This window comes from Theropithecus gelada, chromosome 20, assembly GCF_003255815.1.
Source record: "Theropithecus gelada isolate Dixy chromosome 20, Tgel_1.0, whole genome shotgun sequence".
NCBI classification, from domain to species: Eukaryota; Metazoa; Chordata; class Mammalia; order Primates; family Cercopithecidae; genus Theropithecus; species Theropithecus gelada.
Window position 1 is genome coordinate 27,721,492 of NC_037688.1, and position 20,802 is coordinate 27,742,293.

A 20,802-nucleotide genomic window follows, 5' to 3' on the forward strand; every position below is an offset into this window, starting at 1 on the left:
TTTAGAGATGTTGCCCTGTCAGCAGGAAAGCCCTCTCATGTAATAGCTTATGCTTAAAATCTGGCTATTGCCTCATTTCTGTAGCTGGGGAAGACAATGGAGTAAATCTTGTTTATTTATTTATTATTTATTTATTTATTCATTCAATGATAATTAAGACATAGTCCATGCTCAAAGTCCCTGCTTATAGGCAGGGCTTTCTTCTGAGCAATTGGTAAATATGGAATAGTATTGAGACAGTGATCAGGCATCCCACTGCATTCTCCAAGCCAGACATTGAAAGGTAATCATGGCTGGGCATGGTGGCTGTGTGGGAAGCTGAGGCAGGAGGATCGCTTGAGACCAGGAGTTTGAGGCTGCAATGAGTTACGATCGTGCCACTGCACTCCAGCCTGGGCAACACAGGGAGACCCTGTCTCTTAAAAAAAAAAAATCATGGAGATTAATTACACATTCATTTATACATTGGTTTATTAATTTTGCATCAGTTAAAATGATACACGGTACCTTATACATTTATTTATTGAATAGGTATTTATTTGGCATTTATTCTGTATGAGCCTAGAGAGATGTTTATAACGCCAGATGTGGTGTGCACCAGGAAGCTGGTTATAAACTAGAAGGAAGGAAGACAGATCTCTGCTGTTGAAGGTAATATTCATTTGATATACATGAATGTGAGGCTCTGAGCTAGGTCGTGGTGATTAAAAGATGAAAAGTCAGGGTCCCTGACATCAGGGAGTGTCTCTAGTAGGAGAGAGATGCATGGATGACACTTAGAGTCTAGCATGATGGATCCATGGTGATGGTATATACACATGCAAGAAGAATGTAGTGGGACATTACCTAGATCTGCCCGGGGGATTTGGGGAAGACCTCCCACACTTGAACTGTATTTTGAAGGAGTTTGCCTGACCAACGAAGTGGGGGTCAGGGATGTCACGGCAAGCAGAGGGTACAGCATGAGCGAAGGCAAGGCGGAGTAAGAGAACGTGACATATTTGAGGAAACAAAAGTCATTTAGTAATGTTGATGTGTAAGATATTAGGGATGATAACATAGCAAACTAGAGTTTGCAGGTCAAATCCAGCCTGCCACCTGCTTTTTTGTTGGTGTTCTTGTTTGTTTGTTTGTTTGTTTTTGCTGGGTGAAATCTGCTGTGATTTTTTTTTTTAGAGCACTTTTAGGTTACCCCAAACATACATACCATACCCTCTTCCCCACTGTCAGCATCCCCCACCAGAGTGGTACATTTGTTAGAATGATGAGCCTACATTGACACATCATTGTCACTCAAAGTCCATAATTTATGTTAGGGTTCACTCTTTAATTTTTTTCTTTTGGGCAGAGTCTTGCTCTGTCATTCCACTGGCTGGAGTGCAGTGGCGCAATCTCAGCTTACTGCAACCTCTGCCTCCCAGGTTCAAGTGTCTCATGCCTCAGCCTCCTGAGTAGCTGGGATTACAAGCATGCATCACCATGCCCAGCTAATTTTTTTTTGTGTTTTTAGTAGAGATGGGGTTTCACCATGTTGGCCAGGCTGGTCTTGAACTCCTGGACTCAAGTGATCCACGTGCCTTGGCACTGACATGTATCCACCATTACTGTGTCATACAGAGTAGTTTCACTCCCCTGTGCTTCGTCTATTCACCTCTCCCTCCTGTCCCCCGCCCCTTGTAACCACTGATTTTTTTATTGTCTGCATAGCTTTGTCATTTCCAGAATGTCATATAGTTGGCTCATAGAGTATATAGCCTTGTCAGATTGGCTTTTTTCACTTAGTAATTGAGATTTACATTTCTTTCACGTCTTCTCATGGCTTGATTTTTTGAGTACAGAATAATATTTCATTGTCTGCATATACCTCAGTTTATCCATTCACTTTTACATTCCTCCTTCACAGTTTATTCATTCATTTACTGAAGGACATCTTGGTTGCTTCCAGGTTTTGGCAATGATGAATAATAAAGCTGCCATAAACATCAGTGTGCAGGTTTTTGTGCAGATAAAAGTTTTCAACTCGGTTGGCCACGGTGGCTCACGCCTGTAGTCCTAGCACTTTGGGAGGCCGAGGCGGGCAAATCGCAAGGTCAAGAGATCCAGACCATCCTGGTCAACATGGTGAAACCCCGTCTCTAGTAAAAATACAAAAAAAATTAGCTGGGCGTGGTGGTGCGCTCCTGTAGTCCCAGCTACTCAGGAGGCTGAGGCAGGAGAATAGCTTGAATCTGGGAGGTGGAGGTTGCAGTGAGCTGAGATCGTGCCACTGCATTCCACCTTGGCGACAGAGCAGCGAGACTCTATCTCAAACAAAACAAAACAAAACAAAGTTTTTAACTCACTTGCGTAAATACAAAGAAACATGATTGCTGGGTCATATGGTAAGAGTATGCTTAGTTTTGTAAGAAACTGCTTAAAGTGTTTTCCAGAACGACTGCACCAGTTTGCATTGCCACCAGCAATGATGAGAGTTCCTGTTGCTCCACATCTTCCCCAGCGTTTGATGTGGTCCGTTTTCTGGATTTTGCCTATTCTAATGGGTATCTAGTGATATCTCACTTTAATTTGCATTTCCTGGATGATATATGATGTGGAGAGTCTTTTTTTTTTTTGAGACAGAGCCTCACTCTGTTGTCCGGGCTGAGTGCAATGGTGCGATCTCGGCTGCCTGCACCCTCCACCTCCCAGGTTCAAGTGATTCTCCTGCCTCAGCCTCCTGAGTAGCTGGGATTACAGGTACCTGCAACCACACCCTGCTAATTTTTTTGTATTTTAAGTAGAAACTGGGTTTCACCATGTTGGCCAGGTTGGTCTTGAACTCCTGACCTCAGGTGATCCGCCCACCTCGGCCTCCCAGATTGTTGGGATTACAGGCATGAGCCACTTTGCCTGGCCTTATGATATGGAGAGTCTTTTCATATGCTTATATTCCATCTGTATATCTTCTTTGGCAGGGTGTCTGTTCAGGTCCTTTGCCCATTTTAAAAATCTGGTTGTTCATTTTCTTATTGTTGAGTTTAAGCATTTTTTGTATATTTTGGATGGCAGTTCTTTATCAGATATATATTTTGCCAATATTTTCTCCCAGTCTGCGGCTTGTCTTCTCATTCTCTTTACCATCTGTTTTGGGAAATACAATTTTATTTTTATATGGCCATACTCACTTATTTTCATATTGTCTGTGGCTACTTTCATGCTACGATGGCATGTTAAGTAGTTAGAACAGAGATCATATGGTCAGCAAAACCTAAAACATTTATGATTTGGCTCTTTGCAGAAAGTTTGCCAGTCCCTGCTGTAGGAGATGGTTTGAAGGCAAGAGCAGTTCACAAAGGGCCTTTTGTGTTTTACTGAGGACTGTAGATTTTATTCTTTGGAGACAGGGAACCAGTGGATTTTGAGCAAGGGTATGGTAATGCTATTTCTGCGGTGAATTATTCAGGAAAGTAGTCTAATGGATGAATTCAGAACTGTATCAGTTGGGGTTCATTGCAGGAAACAGAAACCACTCTAGGTATTTTGAGCAGAAAAGGATTTAATATGGGGAATTAGATGCTTATAAAAGTCACTGGATGGGCTGGTGCAATAGGAGTGAGGGGTCTTCCTGAGGTCTTTGGTTTCAGGCTTACAGACTTGCAGCTCCAGTTCACACGCCAAGAAATTGCCGCGCCCTTGTGACCGCTTTACATGTATGAAGCGGGTGTCCAGGCGATGAGACATGGAGTCTGCTGGAGCCCCTGCCAGTCACCACCACCATAGGACAAATGGCTTCTGCCTTCCTTCTGCTTTCCAACTTTCCTGCAAGAACTTCTCATTGGTGCAACCTAAATCACACCCAGAGACTATCTGCAGGAGGGTCTGGAAGTCTTCTAGGCCCTGCAATGAGTCAGGGCGGGCATATAGGATAGAAGAGGGTGGGAACGTTTGACACAGTGGGGCTGAGACAAGACTCAGGGACTGATGAAGAGGACTCTTGCAGGAACTGGTGAGGTTGCAATTGATGACTAGCCTTGGGCAGTAGCGAATAGAGAGGAGACAAGAGAAATACCTAGGAGGTGTCATTAAGCAGGACTGCATGGCTGGCTAATGAGACAAGGTGAGCGGGGGGAACTCCCAGATTCCTCTACTGTGCTGTCATTCATGAAGACAAGAGATGCAAGAGGTGGGGAGCTAATGAAGATGTCACTTTAAAACCACATCCGCCATGATGGTTGGCTTTGGTGTTCATCAGACTTCATGAAACGTTGGTACTGCCTGGCTCCGGGACAGAGTCATTTCTCTGAAAGTGCACCCATAGGAGGAGAAATGAAAACCTAACTGAAGAGACACAGAGCAAAACATTGTATTCCTGACAGTGAACCACAGGGGCACAGTAAGGGCCACCACAATTCAGGGCACGTGAGTGCTAGTTCTACTTGAACCAGATCTGTATCTGGATTCTACGACTTCTTGGTCCTAGAAAATCATGACTGAAAGGAGAAAAGTTTAGAGAGAAGTTAATAAACAGAGTATGGGTCTTGGAGAAATGACTTTCTAGTCATGAGAGCTTGGCAGCTTGGCCATGTGCTGATGGAAGACTGGAACAGAACTACTGGCTGCAAATGCTTTGGACAGACGTGGATGGCAGGGAAAGAGGGGTGCTTCAGCCGTGGTGTTTGTGGCTGTGGTTTGATGAGATGAGGTTCGACTTTTCCTTTCGGATTCTGTTGGAACTGGATGGCTCCTTTTAAAGCGCCAAGGTCTGTGGAGGTGGTGATTTGGGGTTTGGTTTAGTGACTGCCTTTCTGATGGCATTTAAATAGCCTAAATAGAACGACTCGTTTCAAACGTCGAATCAATTCTGTATGTAGGCTTTTCTTTTTTTAAGTTTGTTTATTTTTGAGATGGAATATTGCTCTGTTGCCCAGGCTGGAGTGCAGTGGCACGATCTTGGCTCACTGCAACCTCTGCCTTCTGGGTTCAAGTGATTCTTTTGCCTCAGCCTCCTGGGTAGCTGTGACTACAGGCACCTGCCACTACGCCTGGATAATTTTTGTATTTTTAGTAGAGGCGAGGTTTCGCCAGTTTGGTCAGGCTGGTCTCGAACTCCTGACCTCAGGTGATCTGGCCGCCTTGGCCTCCCAAAGTGCTGGGATTGCAAGTGTGGGCCACCACTCCTGGCCTGTTTTCTTTTTTAAAATTTTGAGACGGAGTCTTGTACTGTCATCCAGGCTGGAGTACAGTGGTGCAATCACGGCCCACTGCAGCCTCAACCTCCAAGGCTCAAGTGATCCTCCTGCCTCAGCCTCCCAAATAGCTGGGACTATAGGTGTGCACCACCATGGTAGGCTAATTTTTAAAAATTTTTTGTAGAGATAAGATCTCCTCATGTTGTCCAGGCTAGTCTTGAACTCTGAACTCAAGCAATCCACCAGCCTTGGCCTTCCAAAGTACTGGGATTACAGGCGTGAGCAGCTGAGCCCAGCCGGCTTTTCATTTTGTTTTAGATAAATATAGTAACAGAACTAAAATCTAGATTTTTTTTTTTTTTTTTTTTTTTTGAGACGGAGTCTCGCTCTGTCGCCCAGGCTGGAGTGCAGTGGCCAGATCTCAGCTCACTGCAAGCTCCGCCTCCCAGGTTCCCGCCATTCTCCTGCCTCAGCCTCCCGGGTAGCTGGGACCACAGGCGCCGCCACCTCGCCCGGCTAATTTTTTGTGTTTTTAGTAGAGACGGGGTTTCGCCGTGTTAGCCAGGATGGTCTCGATCTCCTGACCTTGTGATCCGCCCGTCTCGGCCTCCCAAAGTGCTGGGATTACAGGCTTGAGCCACCGCGCCCGGCCAAAATCTAGAATTTATATTCTGCTTCACATGTACTGGGTTTCATGAAGTTTTTCTTCACCCTTAACTTATTAAAAATATAGTGGAGGTATTTGTTTCAATATTCTTGGGGTCTGCCATCCTTATTTCTTAAGTATTTTTTAGTTCACTTCAGTCTGCCCTCTGCCTCTATCATTCTGCTGCAATGACAGTCACCAAAGCCCCCCGACCTGTCTGCCAGTTTAACATCGTGGACTAGTCCTCTCTAGAAACATTTTGTGCCTTGGTTTCTATAATAATGCAGAATCCCAGAGTGTTCCTTTTTTCCCTTGGTTTTATTGATTTTTATTACTTAAAAAATGAGTTTGATTCATGCAAAAAATATATGTAAATGTATCATAAAAGAGCCGGTTGCAGTATTAAATAGAGCAGTCAAGAGATGTGTTGTTGAGAAGGTGACTTTTAAGCAAAGATTTGAAGGAGGCAAGGAATGTAACCATGAGGATATCTGGGGAAAGAGTGTTTGGGCAGAAGAATGGCTGTTGGGAAGGCCTTCAGTTAGGAATGTGCCTTTGGAATTGAGGGAACAGTGGAGAGGCCAGTCCCACTGGAGAGGAAGGGGAAGTGGAGTCACAGGAAGAGATGACAGTGGTAAAGGGTAGCGCCAGATCATTCTGATGAATTTCTGCTTTATGTATTTCAAGGTTATTTCATTGGATCTAGAGTACAATTTGACATACGTCTTACGGATGAATCGAACTTTTTGTCCTTATCTTGTCATTCTTTTTTTTAGTGCTTTTTCTCTTAAAATTTATTTGGTCTGAAGCCAGGCACAGTGGTATGTGCCTATAGTCCCAGCCACTGGGGAGGCTGAGCTGGGAGGGAGGATTGCTTGAGTCCAGGAGTTCGAGTCCAGCCTGGGCAACATAACAAGACTCCCATCTCTAAAAAAGATGTATATTTATTTGGTCTGACAAATAAAAAGTAACCTAACAATGTGAATGACTCTTAAAAGTATTAGGCTAAGCTTAAGAAGCCAGACATAGAAGCTTAAGTTATGTATGATTCCATTTATATAACATCCTGAAAAAGGCAAAATTCTAGGGACAGAAATCCAGTCTGAAGATGTCGGGGCATTGGAGGAAGGATTGACCACAAAGGGGCACAAAGAAATTTTGGGAGCAATGGGAATGTTCTGTGTCTCCATTGTGGTGATGGTAACATCACTATAAACATTTGGTAAAACTTGCCAAACTGTACTCTTAGAAAGGGTAAATTTTACTCTATGTAAATTATACCTTAATTTTAAAAATCATTAAAAAACCCATTTGGTGGCTAGGTGCAGTGGCTCACACCTGTAATCCCAGCACTTTGGGAGGCTGAGGCGGGCAGATCACGAGGTCAGGAGATCGAGACCATCCTGGCCAACATGGTGAAACCCCATCTCTACTAAAAATACAAAAATTAGCTGGGCGTGTTCCATCACCATGTTGGCCAGGATGGTCTCGATCTCCTGACCTCGTGATCCACCTGCCTCAGCCTCCCAAAGTGCTGGGATTATAGGAGTGAGCCACCACGCCTGGCGTTACTTTCCATTTTAAGCCTGTGTTTGGTATGCCTTTTCAAGAAAAGTCTTGATGGGTTGAAGGTATCTTTGGCTCCCTGATTATTTGATAATGGAGTGTTGAAATTCTGCATCCAGTGGTGTGAAGAGAACAAGAGCTCATTGATTGCCTCATGGCCTGAAGATTTTCTGTTTGGTCTTATGCTGAGTTTTATATACAGCATGTCTATATGTTGGGTCTACTTTGTGTGTTTTGTGTTTTCAAATGACCTTTGAAGGTCAAGTCTTTTTTTTCTTTTTTTGAGACAGGGTTTCACTCTGTCACCCAGGCTGGAGTGCAGTGGCACCATCACAGCTCACGCAGCCTCGACCTCCCAGTCTCAAGTGATCCTCCCACCTCAGTCTCCCAGGAAGCTGAGACTACAGGTGTGTGCCACCATGCCTGGCTAATTTTTAAATTTTTTTTTTTTTTTTGTAGTGACTGGGTCTTCCTGTGTTGCCTAGGCTGGTCTTGGATCCTCTTTCCTCAGCCTCCCAAAGTGTTGGGATTATAGGCGTAAGCTATCGCATCCAGCCTAACAGTACAACTCTGTAATGACAAAATGACACAAAGAAAATATAATGAAATTAGTGAAAACTTAGAGTAGGATGTGGTGCAGATACTCATTATTTTGTAGTGGAGAATGGGGGATTAGGGCCCAGTTGGTTTTATTCCTTTTCTTTGAAATTTTACCTTTAGAACCAGTATAAAAAAAAAGTTTTCTTTTAAGTAAAGTCATACATTTTTCTTTACACTTAGAAAAAGAATGATGAATTGGAGACTTCCGAGGAGTTATTTCTTCCACCTGGGTTGTTGTTTTTTGGGGGAGGAGGGGGCTTGGGGGAAGTGGTGCTGAAGCTTTCACCCAAACACCAGGCCACGGCTCTGTGTGCCTCATTCATCTTTGTGTCCCCAGCAGGACCTAGAATAGTGCCTCACTACACGTAGTAGCAGCTCAGTAAATATTTGCTGAGCTGAAAGAGTCTCGTGTTCCTGCTCTTCATTCGCCAAAACTTCTGGGTGGGTCATGCTGCTGGTTCACATTCCCTGGCACCCTGACTCCTGAGATGCCATAATTTGAGGACCACAGAGAAGAGGGGGTGCTCTTTATCAGAACCGCCTTGTGCTTGCAAGGTGAACCACCAAGAGTGTGCTGGGGTCCCACTGCCTGCGCAGTCTTTGTGGCTTCGTCTGTTTGTTTCTTCATGATGGTATTTCTGTGTTGAATGCTTTTCATGGACTGTTCTTTTCAAATCCTTGCAGCTTTTAAGGTTAATATTGGAATCAGAGAAGAATTGACACATAAATAAGTCTTGTTTGGGAAAAGAAGGTGTAAAGTCTGTGTACTTCAACTCTGCCAGAAAAGAATGTTACCCTCTAAGAATAGGTAACATCTCATTTATATCTAGGTGTTCAAATTCCCAAGTGATTGTTGAATCTTAGGAATGTGTGTCTTGAGGACATTAGGATCACTGGAATGCTGCTCCTTCGAGATGGGTCCCACAGAGTGATGTCATAACCGTATGAGGGCTTCTGAACTAGACCAGCAAGAACTGGGTCAAGGCTGTTCCCTAGCCATACATGTATTTGAGAGTTCCATCTTCTACCGTGGAAATTGAGTTGTCATTTATTTGCATTCGTTTTCTATTGCTGTGTAACAAATCACCACAAACTCAGGGCTTAAAACAACACCGTTTATTAGCTCACAGTTCTGTAGGTCGTAAGTCCAGGATCGCACGGCTGACTTTTCCCTTCAGGGTCTTACAAGGCCAAAATCAAGGCTCTGGTAGAACAGCATTCTTATCTGCATACACTGGGGAAGAATTCGCATCAAAGGTCATTCAGGGCCGGGCACAGTGGCTTACGCCTGTAATTCCAGCACTTTGGCAGACGGAGGCGGGCAGGTGGCTTGAGTCCAGGAGTTTGAGACCAGCCTGAGCAACATAGCCAAATCCCATCTCAAAAAATACAGAAATTAGCTAGGCATGGTGGCACACGCCTGTCATCCCAGCTACTCAGGAGGCTGAGGCAGGAGGATCACTTGAGCCCAGGGAGGTCAAGGATGCAGTGATTGCACCACTGCACTCCAGCCTGGGCGACAGAGGGAGACCCTGTCTCAAAAGAGAGCAAAAGAAAAAAAAAGTTATTCAGGGGTCCTTAGCTGAATTTAGTTACTTGCAGTTGTAGGACTGAGGTGCCTATTCCTTGCTGACCATCACTGGGGGTCTCCCTCAACTCCTTAAGCTTCCCACCCACCGATCCCCTGCATTGCTTCTCATGGTGCCCCCTCTACCTTCAAGCCAGGAGAGGAGTGTCGGATGTCCCTGTGATTTGAATCTGATTTTCTCTCCTGCCACCTGCTGGAGAAGGCGCTCTGCTTTCAGGAGGTGATGTGATGCTAATTAGACTGGGTGACCCCTCGGATGGTCCCCTTTCTTAAGGTCCGTTGTGGTACATAACGACATACTCAAGGGTGTGGCACCTTGTCATATTCACAGGTTTTAGGCATCGGAGGGGGGCTAGAATGGGAGGGAGGTCATTTTAGAAATTCTTCCCACAGTAGAAAGATTCTCTCAAATGGGCCAGCCACGACGGCTCACACCTGTGATCCCAGCACTTTGGGAGGCCGAGATGGGAGGATCACTTCACCTCAGGAGTTCGAGACCCCCATTGCTATAAAAAAAATATCAAAAAATTAGCCAGGTGTGGTGGTCCGATTCCATTTTTTAAAGGGGTCGGGGAGGTGATGAGTGACTGGATTGGAAAGAATATGCAAAGTACTGGAGATTACAGGCCCAAGAGTGATTTTAAACCTGACAGCTTGCATCTTTCCTTCATTCAACAAATATTTCCTGAATGCCTACTGTGGGCCAGGCACGCACTAGGTGCCAAGTCTCCAGAGGTTCACAAAACAAGACTTGGTCCCTGCCCTCATGAATATGTAATGACACACAGCAGTGCCATAAAGGGAATGATTAGGATGTTATGAGAGAATGAAAGGAAATTTACTGTAGCCTGGGAGATGAGTGACATTTAGACCGAGATTTGGCCTAGGAGTTTGGCCACCTGGGTGGAAAGTCCAGGAAGGGTATGCGGGGCAAGGAGATCAGCAAAGGGTCTGACTGCCCCTTGGTAGGGGTCTAGAGAGGTATTTTGAGGAATGTCCATTGAACATATTCTTTTTGGATCCTGCCTCCCTCCTGCTGAATTCCTGCCTTGTGATTTGTCATGTCAGAACACTTAGAAATAATGCTGTACCCAGCTCATGCGTCTAATCCCAACACTTTGGGAGGCCGAGGCCAGAGGATTGCTTGAGGCCAGGAGTTTGAGACCAGCCAGGACAACATAGCAAGATTCTATCTCTATTTAAAAAAAAAAAAAGAGAAAAGGAAGAACACTCTAATATACTGTAGTGCCCCATTCATTCAAGGTCCTGTGTAGTCCTTTCTGGTCTGGGGCTATGGTAAAAGGAGGCAGTGAGTGGGCCAGATTCAAACAGGGATTGATGCCGGTAGCAGGAAAGTGAAGACGCTTTTCTGGCGCACCTGGACAGGTTGTCCTCTGCATTCCTTGGGGGCCAGCCCCATGGAGATTCCTCCTGTGCGCAGTGGAGGTTGATGGGCTGGGATGCTCATCTCCTAAGCGGCGACAGTGTCCTACGCACTCATAATTCAGGGTCAGGGGATGTCAGGTCATAGGACAAATCACAGGCTGCTGTCTCTGTTCAGGGTCTCTCAAGCCATCAATGGCCGCGTTGAGCAGGTGAACACTTCCCCTCTGAACTCTCTAGCTGTCTTTCAAGTTTGAGAGGGCGTTTGCGCACTCTTCTCAGCTAAGCCCAGCATACAGCCTGGAAGTAGATTGGACAAGTCACCATTGACTGTACATTCTCTCTCAAGGTGAGTGTTTTTAGTCTAATAAAATTGCCACCTTTGAGAAGGTTGCTCTGTTCTCTAGGGTGAGCAAAAGGAAATTGTTTGTCTTCCGGAAGTCTTTCAGTAATTTAGAATGGACTTGGCAGCGGTTTTATTTTTACCTTCCCTGTCATTTGTGAGGCTGGCAGTCCCGAGTAGGGTGTGGAATGGAGCCGTAAATTGCCTTTGCAATGACTGGAAGGGGCCGATTTTAACTCTAATTGTGCCTTTCCTGGTTCGCTTCTCCTTTTACCCACCTTCTCCATTTTTTTTTTTTTTTTTTTCTAATCCACATTTGAGTGGGGAGGAAGAATTGAGGGGGGTGCAGGTGGGAGTAGGTTTATTTATTGGTGCTTCTCAGGGTGGTGGACACTGTTTCTTTTCCCATTACGGCTTCCTTTTTTTTTTATTTTTTCATGCTTCTATTTTAAGTGCCTGTTTCTTTCTGGTTCTGTCTCACTGGAAACTGGCCCAGCTCCACTGAATTTTTTTTTGCATGCAGCTATTAAAAGACAATGACCAGTTAAGAGTGTGCTCAGAGGAAGGACAGACTTGAGGTGGGGAGCCCTCTTGGTTCTAGTAATCCTAGGCAAATACCGCTCACCCGGATTGGAATGTGAGAAGAGTTTTATTAGGCAATTTTACTTTTTGTGGCTGTTTTATAGGAGGAAAATCAATAATCAGGTTGTTTTGTTTTGTTTGTTTGTTTTGAGACAGAGTTTCGCCCTTGTTGCCCAGGCTGGAGTGCAATGGTGTGATCTCGGTTCACCGCAACCTCCGCCTCCAGGGTTCAAGTGATTCTCCTGCCTCAGCCTCCTGAGTAGCTGGGATTACAAGCATTCGTCACCATGCCTGGATAATCTTGTATTTTTAGTAGAGACAGGGTTTCTCCATGTTGGTCAGGCTGGTCTCGAACTCCCGACCTCAGGTGATCCACTCACCTCCGCCTCCCAAAGTGCTGGGATTACAGGCGTGAGCCACTGCGCCTGGCCCTTGTTTTGTTTTTTTGAGATAGAGTCTTGCTGTGTCACCTAGGCTGAAGTGCAGCAGCAGGATCTCAGCTCACTGCAACCTCCATTCCCCAGGCTGGTCTCAAACTCCTGACCTCAGGTGATCCACCCACCTCGGCCTTCCCAAGTGCTGGAATTACAGGCATGAGCCACCGTGCCTGGCTAATAATCAGTTTTTATACCTTGAAACTTCTCTTTTGCTGAACTTGAGTATCAGTGGGCCTGAATCTGGGGTCAGTGAACCTCCCTTTCATATTCTGGGCCTCTTTTACCAAGATAGAAAAGTATGCTTAGAACCTGGTATCCAGCCAGCCATGAATTCCTTTTTTTTTTTTTTTTTTTAAGAGACAGGATCTCTCGCTCTATTGCCCAGGAGAGAGTGCAGTGGTGCGATCACAGCTCACTGCATCCTCGACCTCCCGGGCTCAACTGATCCTCTCACCTCAGCCTCCCCGCATAGCTGGGATCACAGGCACTTGCCACTATACCTGGCTAATTTAAAGCAACTTTTTATGGAAATGAGGTCTTCCTATGTTGCCAGGCTGCGTTTGCACTCTTGGGCTCAAGCAATCCTCCGCACTTGGCCTCCCAAAGTGCTGGATTACAGGTGTGAGCCGCCACCCCCAGCCTAGCTATGAATTCTCAACATTTGGGAGAGATGTGTCCCTAGTCTGTATAGAATCCCTACATGTATTAATCCAGAAATGTTTGTAGGGTCTTGAATTTTTCCTGAATCACATTCCCATCCACATTCTTGCTGTTTTTTGGAGCATATCCTTACGCCATACCTGCTTTCTACACCTTTTGCTTGCTTGTGTATTTTCTCCACCAATGGCTTTTTAAAATTATTATTTTACTAAGGTATAATTTACAAATAGTGAAATCCACCCTTACTAGTGTATAGTTCTGTAACTTTTGACAAAAGCATACAGCCAGGTAGCCACTATCGTAATCAAGATACAGAAAGGCTGGGCCTGTGGGCTCTTGCCTGTAATCCTTGCACTTTGAGAGGCCGAGGCGGGTGAAGTCCTGAGGTCAGACTTCAAGACCAGCCTGGCCAACATGGTGAAAACCTGTCTCTACTAAAAACACAAACATTAGCTGGGCATGGTGGCAGGCGCCTTTAATCCCAGCTATAAGGGAGGCCGAGGCAGGAGAATCGCTTGAACCTGGGGGGCAGAGGTTGTAGTGAGCTGAGATTGTGCCACTTCACTCCAGCCTGGGTGAAAGAGTGAAACTCTGTCTCCAAAAAAAAAAAAAAAAAAGATTCAGAAAGTTTCATCACCCCAGAAAGTTCCCCCGTGCCCCTTTGTAGCTAGCTCCTCCTTCTACCCCTCACTGCTGGCAAGCATGGATCTGTTTTCTTTCTCTAAGTTTGATTTCTTCTTGAATATCTTAAAAATGGAAATGTACACTGTGTAGCCTTTGGTGTCTTTTACTTAGCATAATGCGGTTGTGACTCACCTCTGTTGCCACATGTACCGGCACTTCATTCCTTTTATGCATTGAGTTTATTCCATTATGTGTACTACAGTTGGTCTATTCATTCACCAATTGAAGGAGTTGGAGTTGCCTACAGTATTTGGCGATTACAAACAAAGCATCTATGAGCATTTGCATACAGGCTTTTGTGCAAACATGTTTTCATTTCTCATGGGTAAATACCTAGGAGAGGCCGGGTGCAGTGGCTAACACTTACAATCCCAGCACTTCAGGAGGCCAAGGAGGGTGGATTGCTTGATCTCAGGAGTTCAAGATCAGCCTGGGCAACGTGGTGAAACCGCTTCTCTACCAAAAATGCAAAAATTAGCTAGGCATGGTGGCACGCACCTGTGATCCCAGCTACCTGGGAGGATGGGGTGGGAGGATCGCGGGAGCCCAGGAGGCTGCAGTGAGCCATGATCACGCCACTGCACTCCAGCCTGGGTGACAGAGCGAGACCTTGTCTGAAAATAATAATTTTAAAAAGTACTTAGAAGTGGGATTATCAGTTTGCATGCTGAGTATATATTTAACTTTATAAGAAACTGCCAAACAGTTTACAAAGTGGCTGTGTTCCCGCCATCAATGTATGAGAATTCCAATTACTTTGCATCCTAACCCGGACTTGTTACTGTAAGTTGTACAAAAACTCTGTCCATTCTTTTTGTTGTGAGAGACAGTGGCACAATCTTGGCTCACTGCCACTTTGGCCTCCCAGGTTCAAGTGATTCTCCTGCCTCAGTCTCCTGAGTAGCTGGGATTACAGGTGCCAGCCACTATGCCTAAGTTTTGGCTTTTTTTTTTTTTTTTTTTTTTGAGACAGAGTCTGGCTCTGTCGGCCAGGCTGGAGTGCAATGGCTTGATTTTTAATAGAGAAGGGATTTCACCATGTTGGCCAGGCTGGTCTCAAACTCCGGACTTCAAGCGATCCGCCTGCCTTGGCCTCCCAAAGTGTTGGGATTACAGGCGTGAGCCACCGCGTCTGACCTAAAAAAGCTTTGTCTGTCCTAATACATATGTAATGATATCTCATTGTAGTTTTAATTTGCACTTCCTGAAGAACTTATGATGTTGAGCATCTTTTTTGTGCTTATTTGCCCTCTGTAGCTCTTCTTTGGTGATGTGTCTGTTCGAATCTTTTTTTTCAGTTGGGGTTTGGCTCTGTCGCCTAGGCTGGAGTGCACTGGTGTGATCTCGGCTCACTGTAACCTCCCCAGGCTCAAGCCATCCTCCTGCTTTAGCCTTTCAAGTAGCTGGGACTATAGACGCTTGCCACCATACCTAGCAAATTTTTGTGTTTTTGTAGAGACAGGGTTTTGCCATGTTGCTCAGGCTGGTCTTGAATTCCCGACCTCAGGTCAGGTGATCTGCCTGCCTCAGCCTCCCAAAGTGCTGGGATTTCAGGCATGAGCCACCACACCCAGCCTCAAATCTTTTGATTATTTAAAAAATATTGGGGTTGTTTTCTGATTGCTGAATTTTAAGAGTTCTCTATCAATTCTGGATAAAATTCCTTTATCAAATATATATTGTCAACCATAAAAGTCACAAACTCCATAAATTTAGAAGAGAGAGCTTCATTTCTAAAGGGGGATACCATAACCTGCAGGCAGGAAGTGGAGCCTCCGCCTGAAACCAAAAAGCAGGCACTTCAAGGGAGGGAAGGATGAGACAGTAATTTACGCTAAACTGGTTGGCTAAGTTTACATATTTATCAGGTTATAGGAGAAGCTATAAATATTTACCAAGGGGACACACATGTGTGCATCATAAACTAACATGTTTGTTACTTGTGTCCCTTGTTGCCCTTTGGGGTGGACACTTAATATTTAAATGTATTATGGTTAGGCCCTGTCCGTCAGAAGGTGAAGCAGAGGATGGAAAGATACTCAGTGCACAGCCTCCGTGGCCTGGCCAGAACTACACCGTGGTCAGTGGCCTCTTATCAGGAAGGAATGCTGGTCAGTTGCTGTGTGGAAACCACAAAAGGGAAGGCCACATGAGGCCGTTGGTTGAAATCAGCAGTGAACAAGTCTTTTGAGAGGGTTGATTTTTGTTTAACACTGAGGAAAGAAAGACTCATGATGGCTAGGAAGGAGGGGGTGTAACGAGGTATGTCTGACCTTGCATCTCGTCATGGCTGAGAATTAAGGTTTTCAAGGTTTCTCTGGGGTCCTCTTGGCCAAGAGGGGGGTCCATTCAGTTGGTTGAGGGTCTTAGGATTTTATTATTATTTCTCAGTATTATGGAGTGTCTTTTCATTTTTTTGGACAGTGTCTTTAGAAGAGCGGGAGTTTAAAATTTTTGATGATGCCACAAAATGCTTTTAAAAAAAATGTTTCACATTTTATTTATTTATTTATTTATGGAGACAGAGTCTTCCTACGTTGCCTGGGCCAGTCTCAATTGATCCTCCTGCTTCAGCCTCCCCAAATGCTGGGATTACAGGCATGAGCCACTGCACCTAGCCTCATTTTAATAGATATTTTTGCTTTCTACAAATTTCTTCCCTATTTCCCCCTCTCCCTAGCTCCTTGCAACCATCATCCCGCTTTCTCACTCAGTTAGTTTGACTACTCCAGGTACCATTTAAATGGACCCACACAGGATTCTTCTCTTTGCCACTGGCTTCTTTCACTTAGCGTAGTGTCCTTGAGGTTCATCCATGTTGTAGCCTGTGTCAAAATTTCCTCCCTTTTTAAGGTTGAGTACTACTCATATGTGTGCATACACCATACTTTATCCATTCGTTGAGGGTGNGGTTGAGTACTACTCATATGTGTGCATACACCATACTTTATCCATTCGTTGAGGGTGGGTTGCTTCTACCTCTTGGCTATTGTGAATCATGCTGTTGTCTACCTGTGTGTGCAAATATCTCTCCTGAGGTCTTGCTTTCAGTTCTGTTTTTATTTTTTATTTTTTGAGACAGAGTCTTGCTCTATTGTGCAGGCTGGAATGCAGTGGTGCAATCTTGGCTCACTGCAACCTCTGCCTCCCGGGTTCAAGTGATTCTTCTGCCTCAGCCTCCCAAGTGGCTGGGACTACAGACATGCGCCACCATGGCCAGCTAATTTTTTCTGTTTTTAGTAGAGATGGGGTTTTGCCATGTTGGCCAGGCTGATCTCGAGCTCCTGACCTCAGGTGGTCCACCTGCCTCAACCTCCGGAAGTGCTGGGATTATAGGCATGAGCCACTGCACCTGGCCAAGGCTTTTTTTAAAAAAAACCAACAAAGTCCTTTTTTGTTTAATTACTTCACATGAACCGTTGCAAAGGTGACAGTGGTCAACAAGGCTGCACTGAGGTGACACTGTCACGTGGTCAGCCAGGCTCACTCACCAGCAGGTGGCTCCCCCAAAGCAGCATTGTGTGCTGTGATGGAAATCTGTGTCTGAGCAGAATTACGCATCACAGCATTTCCACTAAGGTGGAAGCTCCTTGAGGTCGGGGACTCTGTTTTGTCTCTAGAACGGGGCCTAACACTCAGAAAAGGATGACTGAGTACAATTCTGCAGCCCTCATGAAGGGCAAGGCCAGATGTCCCATGACACCCAAGGCTCTGGCTGTCAGGGTGTAGCTGAGGATGGAGGCCAGAGCTATGACCGTCAAAGCTTAAATGCCAAGTGTCAGTGAGCAGCCCTGTCCTGGGGACCTCATCTGCATCAGAACTGCTTTGGGGAGCATGGGTCCTGGTTGTGACTGGCCTTCTTTCAGGAGGCCTCAGTTCTTGAGAGAGGACCTTGGGTGAGGACACACCGTCTCCTGAGAAGGGCGTGCTACAAAAAGAGCTGAATTTCTATAATGAGTTGACTTAAAGCCATTTGTGGAGTTTGGCCTGACTGGCACGACTGTTCTAACTGCTTTCTGCCTGCCTTGGGGGCTGTATAACTCCTCCCCTCCCCCTAAATGGTAAGGGGAATCAGACCAAGGTTGAAGCCATGGGCAGAGCCAAGCTCGGCTGTCTCAGCTATCACCCCGCATTTGTCTGGGTGCTATTTTGGTCCACGATGTGTGGTTTCAGCCTCTGGGCCAGCTTTTCATCACGATGTGATCCCATCTTTTATGGGTTGACTGAGTTCTCCAAGAGAGGAAACTGCCGAAGAGAGGAGTCGCCTCAGATGTTGAGGCCTTCTCTTCCTTTAAGTGTCTTATTTTTAAGGTAACACAAGAGCCCAAAACTAGTAACTCCAGATTTAGGGCAAGGAGGGAATCTGGGGAGAGGGGATGTGGCGTGTGTGTGTGTTGGGGGGGTGGTGGCTGGCCGCGGGTGGGGAGGCGGCCGTTCATGCAAAGTGGTCCCAGCTGCCCCTAGCTTAGGGCTGATCCTGCCCTGCCCTGCCCATCATTCAGGGTAAGCCGCTATCATTAGTGGTTAAGTGTTTCTGAAAGTATTCTCTCTCCACGCTGACCACATGCCCTTTCTGGGAAGGGAGAGCGGGGCCAGGGAGTAATGGGACCCACCCTGTTGTCATGCCCAGCTGCTCTGCAGAGGGACAAGGAACCCGGGGCTGGAGTTGATCATGGGCAGGTTCGTCTGAGGGGCTGACAGTGTACTTTTTGCAGGTCCTGCAGCTCCCTGAGGGGTCCAGCTTGCTCCTGGGGGCTGCAAGTTCCAAATCAGAGAGGCTTTTTGTCCTAGTAAAGGGATCCTTGGCTGAAACAAACCTTCTATTAACCAATTTTCTCTCTCAAGCTCTCTGCCCTCAACACGTACACATATGCACACACACGCACACACACGGACATACACACATACAAATATACACACGCAAACGCACACACGCGTGCACACACACACCAGCTTGCTGAGGGCTGCCTGCCTTTCCCTTTGGAACTCATTTGTGCTCGTTCCACTTTTGAGGAGGAGCTGTGGTAAAATGCTTACAGTGAACATTTCTTCCCATGAAGTGAGAATTTTGAAATACTCATCTTTGACTGAGGTGTGGTTGACAGCTTTTTTGTTGTTGTTGAGACAGAGTCTCCCTCTGTGTTGCCCAGGCTGGAGTGCAGTGGCATGATCTCGGCTCACTGCAACCTCCACCTCCCAGATTCTAAGTGATTCTCCTGCCTCAGCCTCTGGAGTAGCTGGGATTATAGGTGCGTACCACCACACCTGGCTAATTTTGTATTTTTAGTAGAGATGAGGTTTTGCTATGTTGGCCAGGCTGGTCTCGAACTCCTGACCTCAGGTGATGGACCTGCCTCAGCCTCCAAAAGTGCTGGGATTACAGGCATGAGCCACTGCGTCCAGCCAACAGCTTTTGATTTATGAAATTAGCTCAAGGAAAAAGTTAAGATGGAAAAAGAGAGTCCACATTGAGTCTGTATTTCCACAGCTCTGTCGTGCGCTGTCTCTCTTGCCACGCAGTGTTTAGGTATGAGGGACTCCAGAGTGTGCTACGTTTCTCCATTTTTCTCCTTTTTTTTTTTTTTTGTTGGGGGTTGGGGGCAAGAAAAACTTAAAAAGAAATTTTTTTTTTTTGAAACAAAGTCTCACTCTTTTGCCACGCTCTCAGGCTGAAGTGATCCTCCTGCCTTGGCCTCCCAAGTACCTGGGACCACAGGGGCGTGCCACCACACCTGGCTAATTTTTAAAAATTTTTGGTAGAGATGAGGTCTCCCTGTGTTGCCCAGGCTGGTCTCAAACTCCTGGGCTCAAGTAATCATCCCATCTCAGCCTCCCAAAGCATTAGGATTACAGGTGTGAGCCACTGCACCCAGCCAAAAATTCATGTTTTTTTCCTTACTCACAAGTATACAAGCTCTATGAAGGAAGCTGGAAAAATCTAGAAGAGCACAAAAGGGCTTCTGTATTCCCAATATCCAAATATAATGACCGTTAAGATTTTGGTTTATGTTCATCTTGTCAAATTCTGTTTCTTACTTTAGAGAAGGTAGTTGGTGAGGGTGGTTCATATCCCTCAAGGAGCCTCCTGTTGACCATCCCAATACGCTGGACCAAACACTCCCAGCAGGGTTGTTCAGCTGGGGGTGGATCCTCCCAGTGGGGAACTTTCTATTATAGCTCTTAATTTCACCATTGTCCAAATGACCAGCAAAAAAATAGCCCAAGAGGAATTCAGCTTGAGTTCAGGCTTCCTGTCCCATCTTCTGACTTAAGAGCCTGAGCTCTTGACATTAAACTGCCTGGATATGAATCTTTGCATCCTTTGGCTTACTTTCTGTAGAGCTTCTCTGTGTCTGTTTGCTTATCTGTAAAGTGGGGATAATAATAGTAACCTACCTTTAGGGTTCCCATGTTAAATGAGAAAATATATGTAATGTGCATAGCACACACAGTACCTGGAACATAATGTTAGAGTCAGTGAATATTACATACTTCTATAGCCATTATTATTACCTTTATTTATTTATTGACTTTTTTTTTTTTTTGAGACACTCTCATTCACTCTGTCACCCAGGCTGGAGTACAGTGATGTGATCTTAGCTCCCTGAAACCTCTACCTTCTGGGCTCAAATGATCCTCCTACTTCAGCCTCCTGAGTACCTGGGACTACAGGCATGCACCAGTAGTGCAGCTAATTTTGTTTATTTTTTGTAGAGGCAGGGTCTCATTATGTTGCCCAGGCTGGTCTCAAACTCCTGGGCTCAAGTGATCCTCCTGCCTTGGCGTCCCAAAGTGTTGGAATAATAGGCGTGAGCCACTGTGCCCAACCACCTTTATTGGTGAGAGTAGTCTTATCACCCCGTGTTGCATGGTACAAATTGTCTCTGGGCCTCTGTTTCTCTGCCTGGAGAGGGGTGATCTTTTCTTCACTGGATGGTATTTGAACCATCTCACAGTTGCAAAGTAGTAGATGCTTACTAAGTAGTGGAAGAGCCTCCTTTGGTGAAACAGATGAACCGAAGGACAGGGAGGCTTAGACATTTTCAATGAGTGGGCAAAGTCAACCACAGAAAGAACTTGAGAGCGCATGCTGCCTGTTGCCTTGTGTTCTCTGAAGATGCCTGATAGGTTTTCTGCTGCTAAAT

At 45.6% G+C, this 20,802-nt stretch overlaps 1 protein-coding gene across 5 annotated transcripts in view; it reads left to right on the forward strand.

Moving 5' to 3' along the window:
• The window catches only part of WWP2 (WW domain containing E3 ubiquitin protein ligase 2), a 181,301-nt gene that overhangs the window by 88,645 nt on the left and 71,854 nt on the right, over positions 1–20,802 (forward strand). The window lies entirely within an intron of this gene.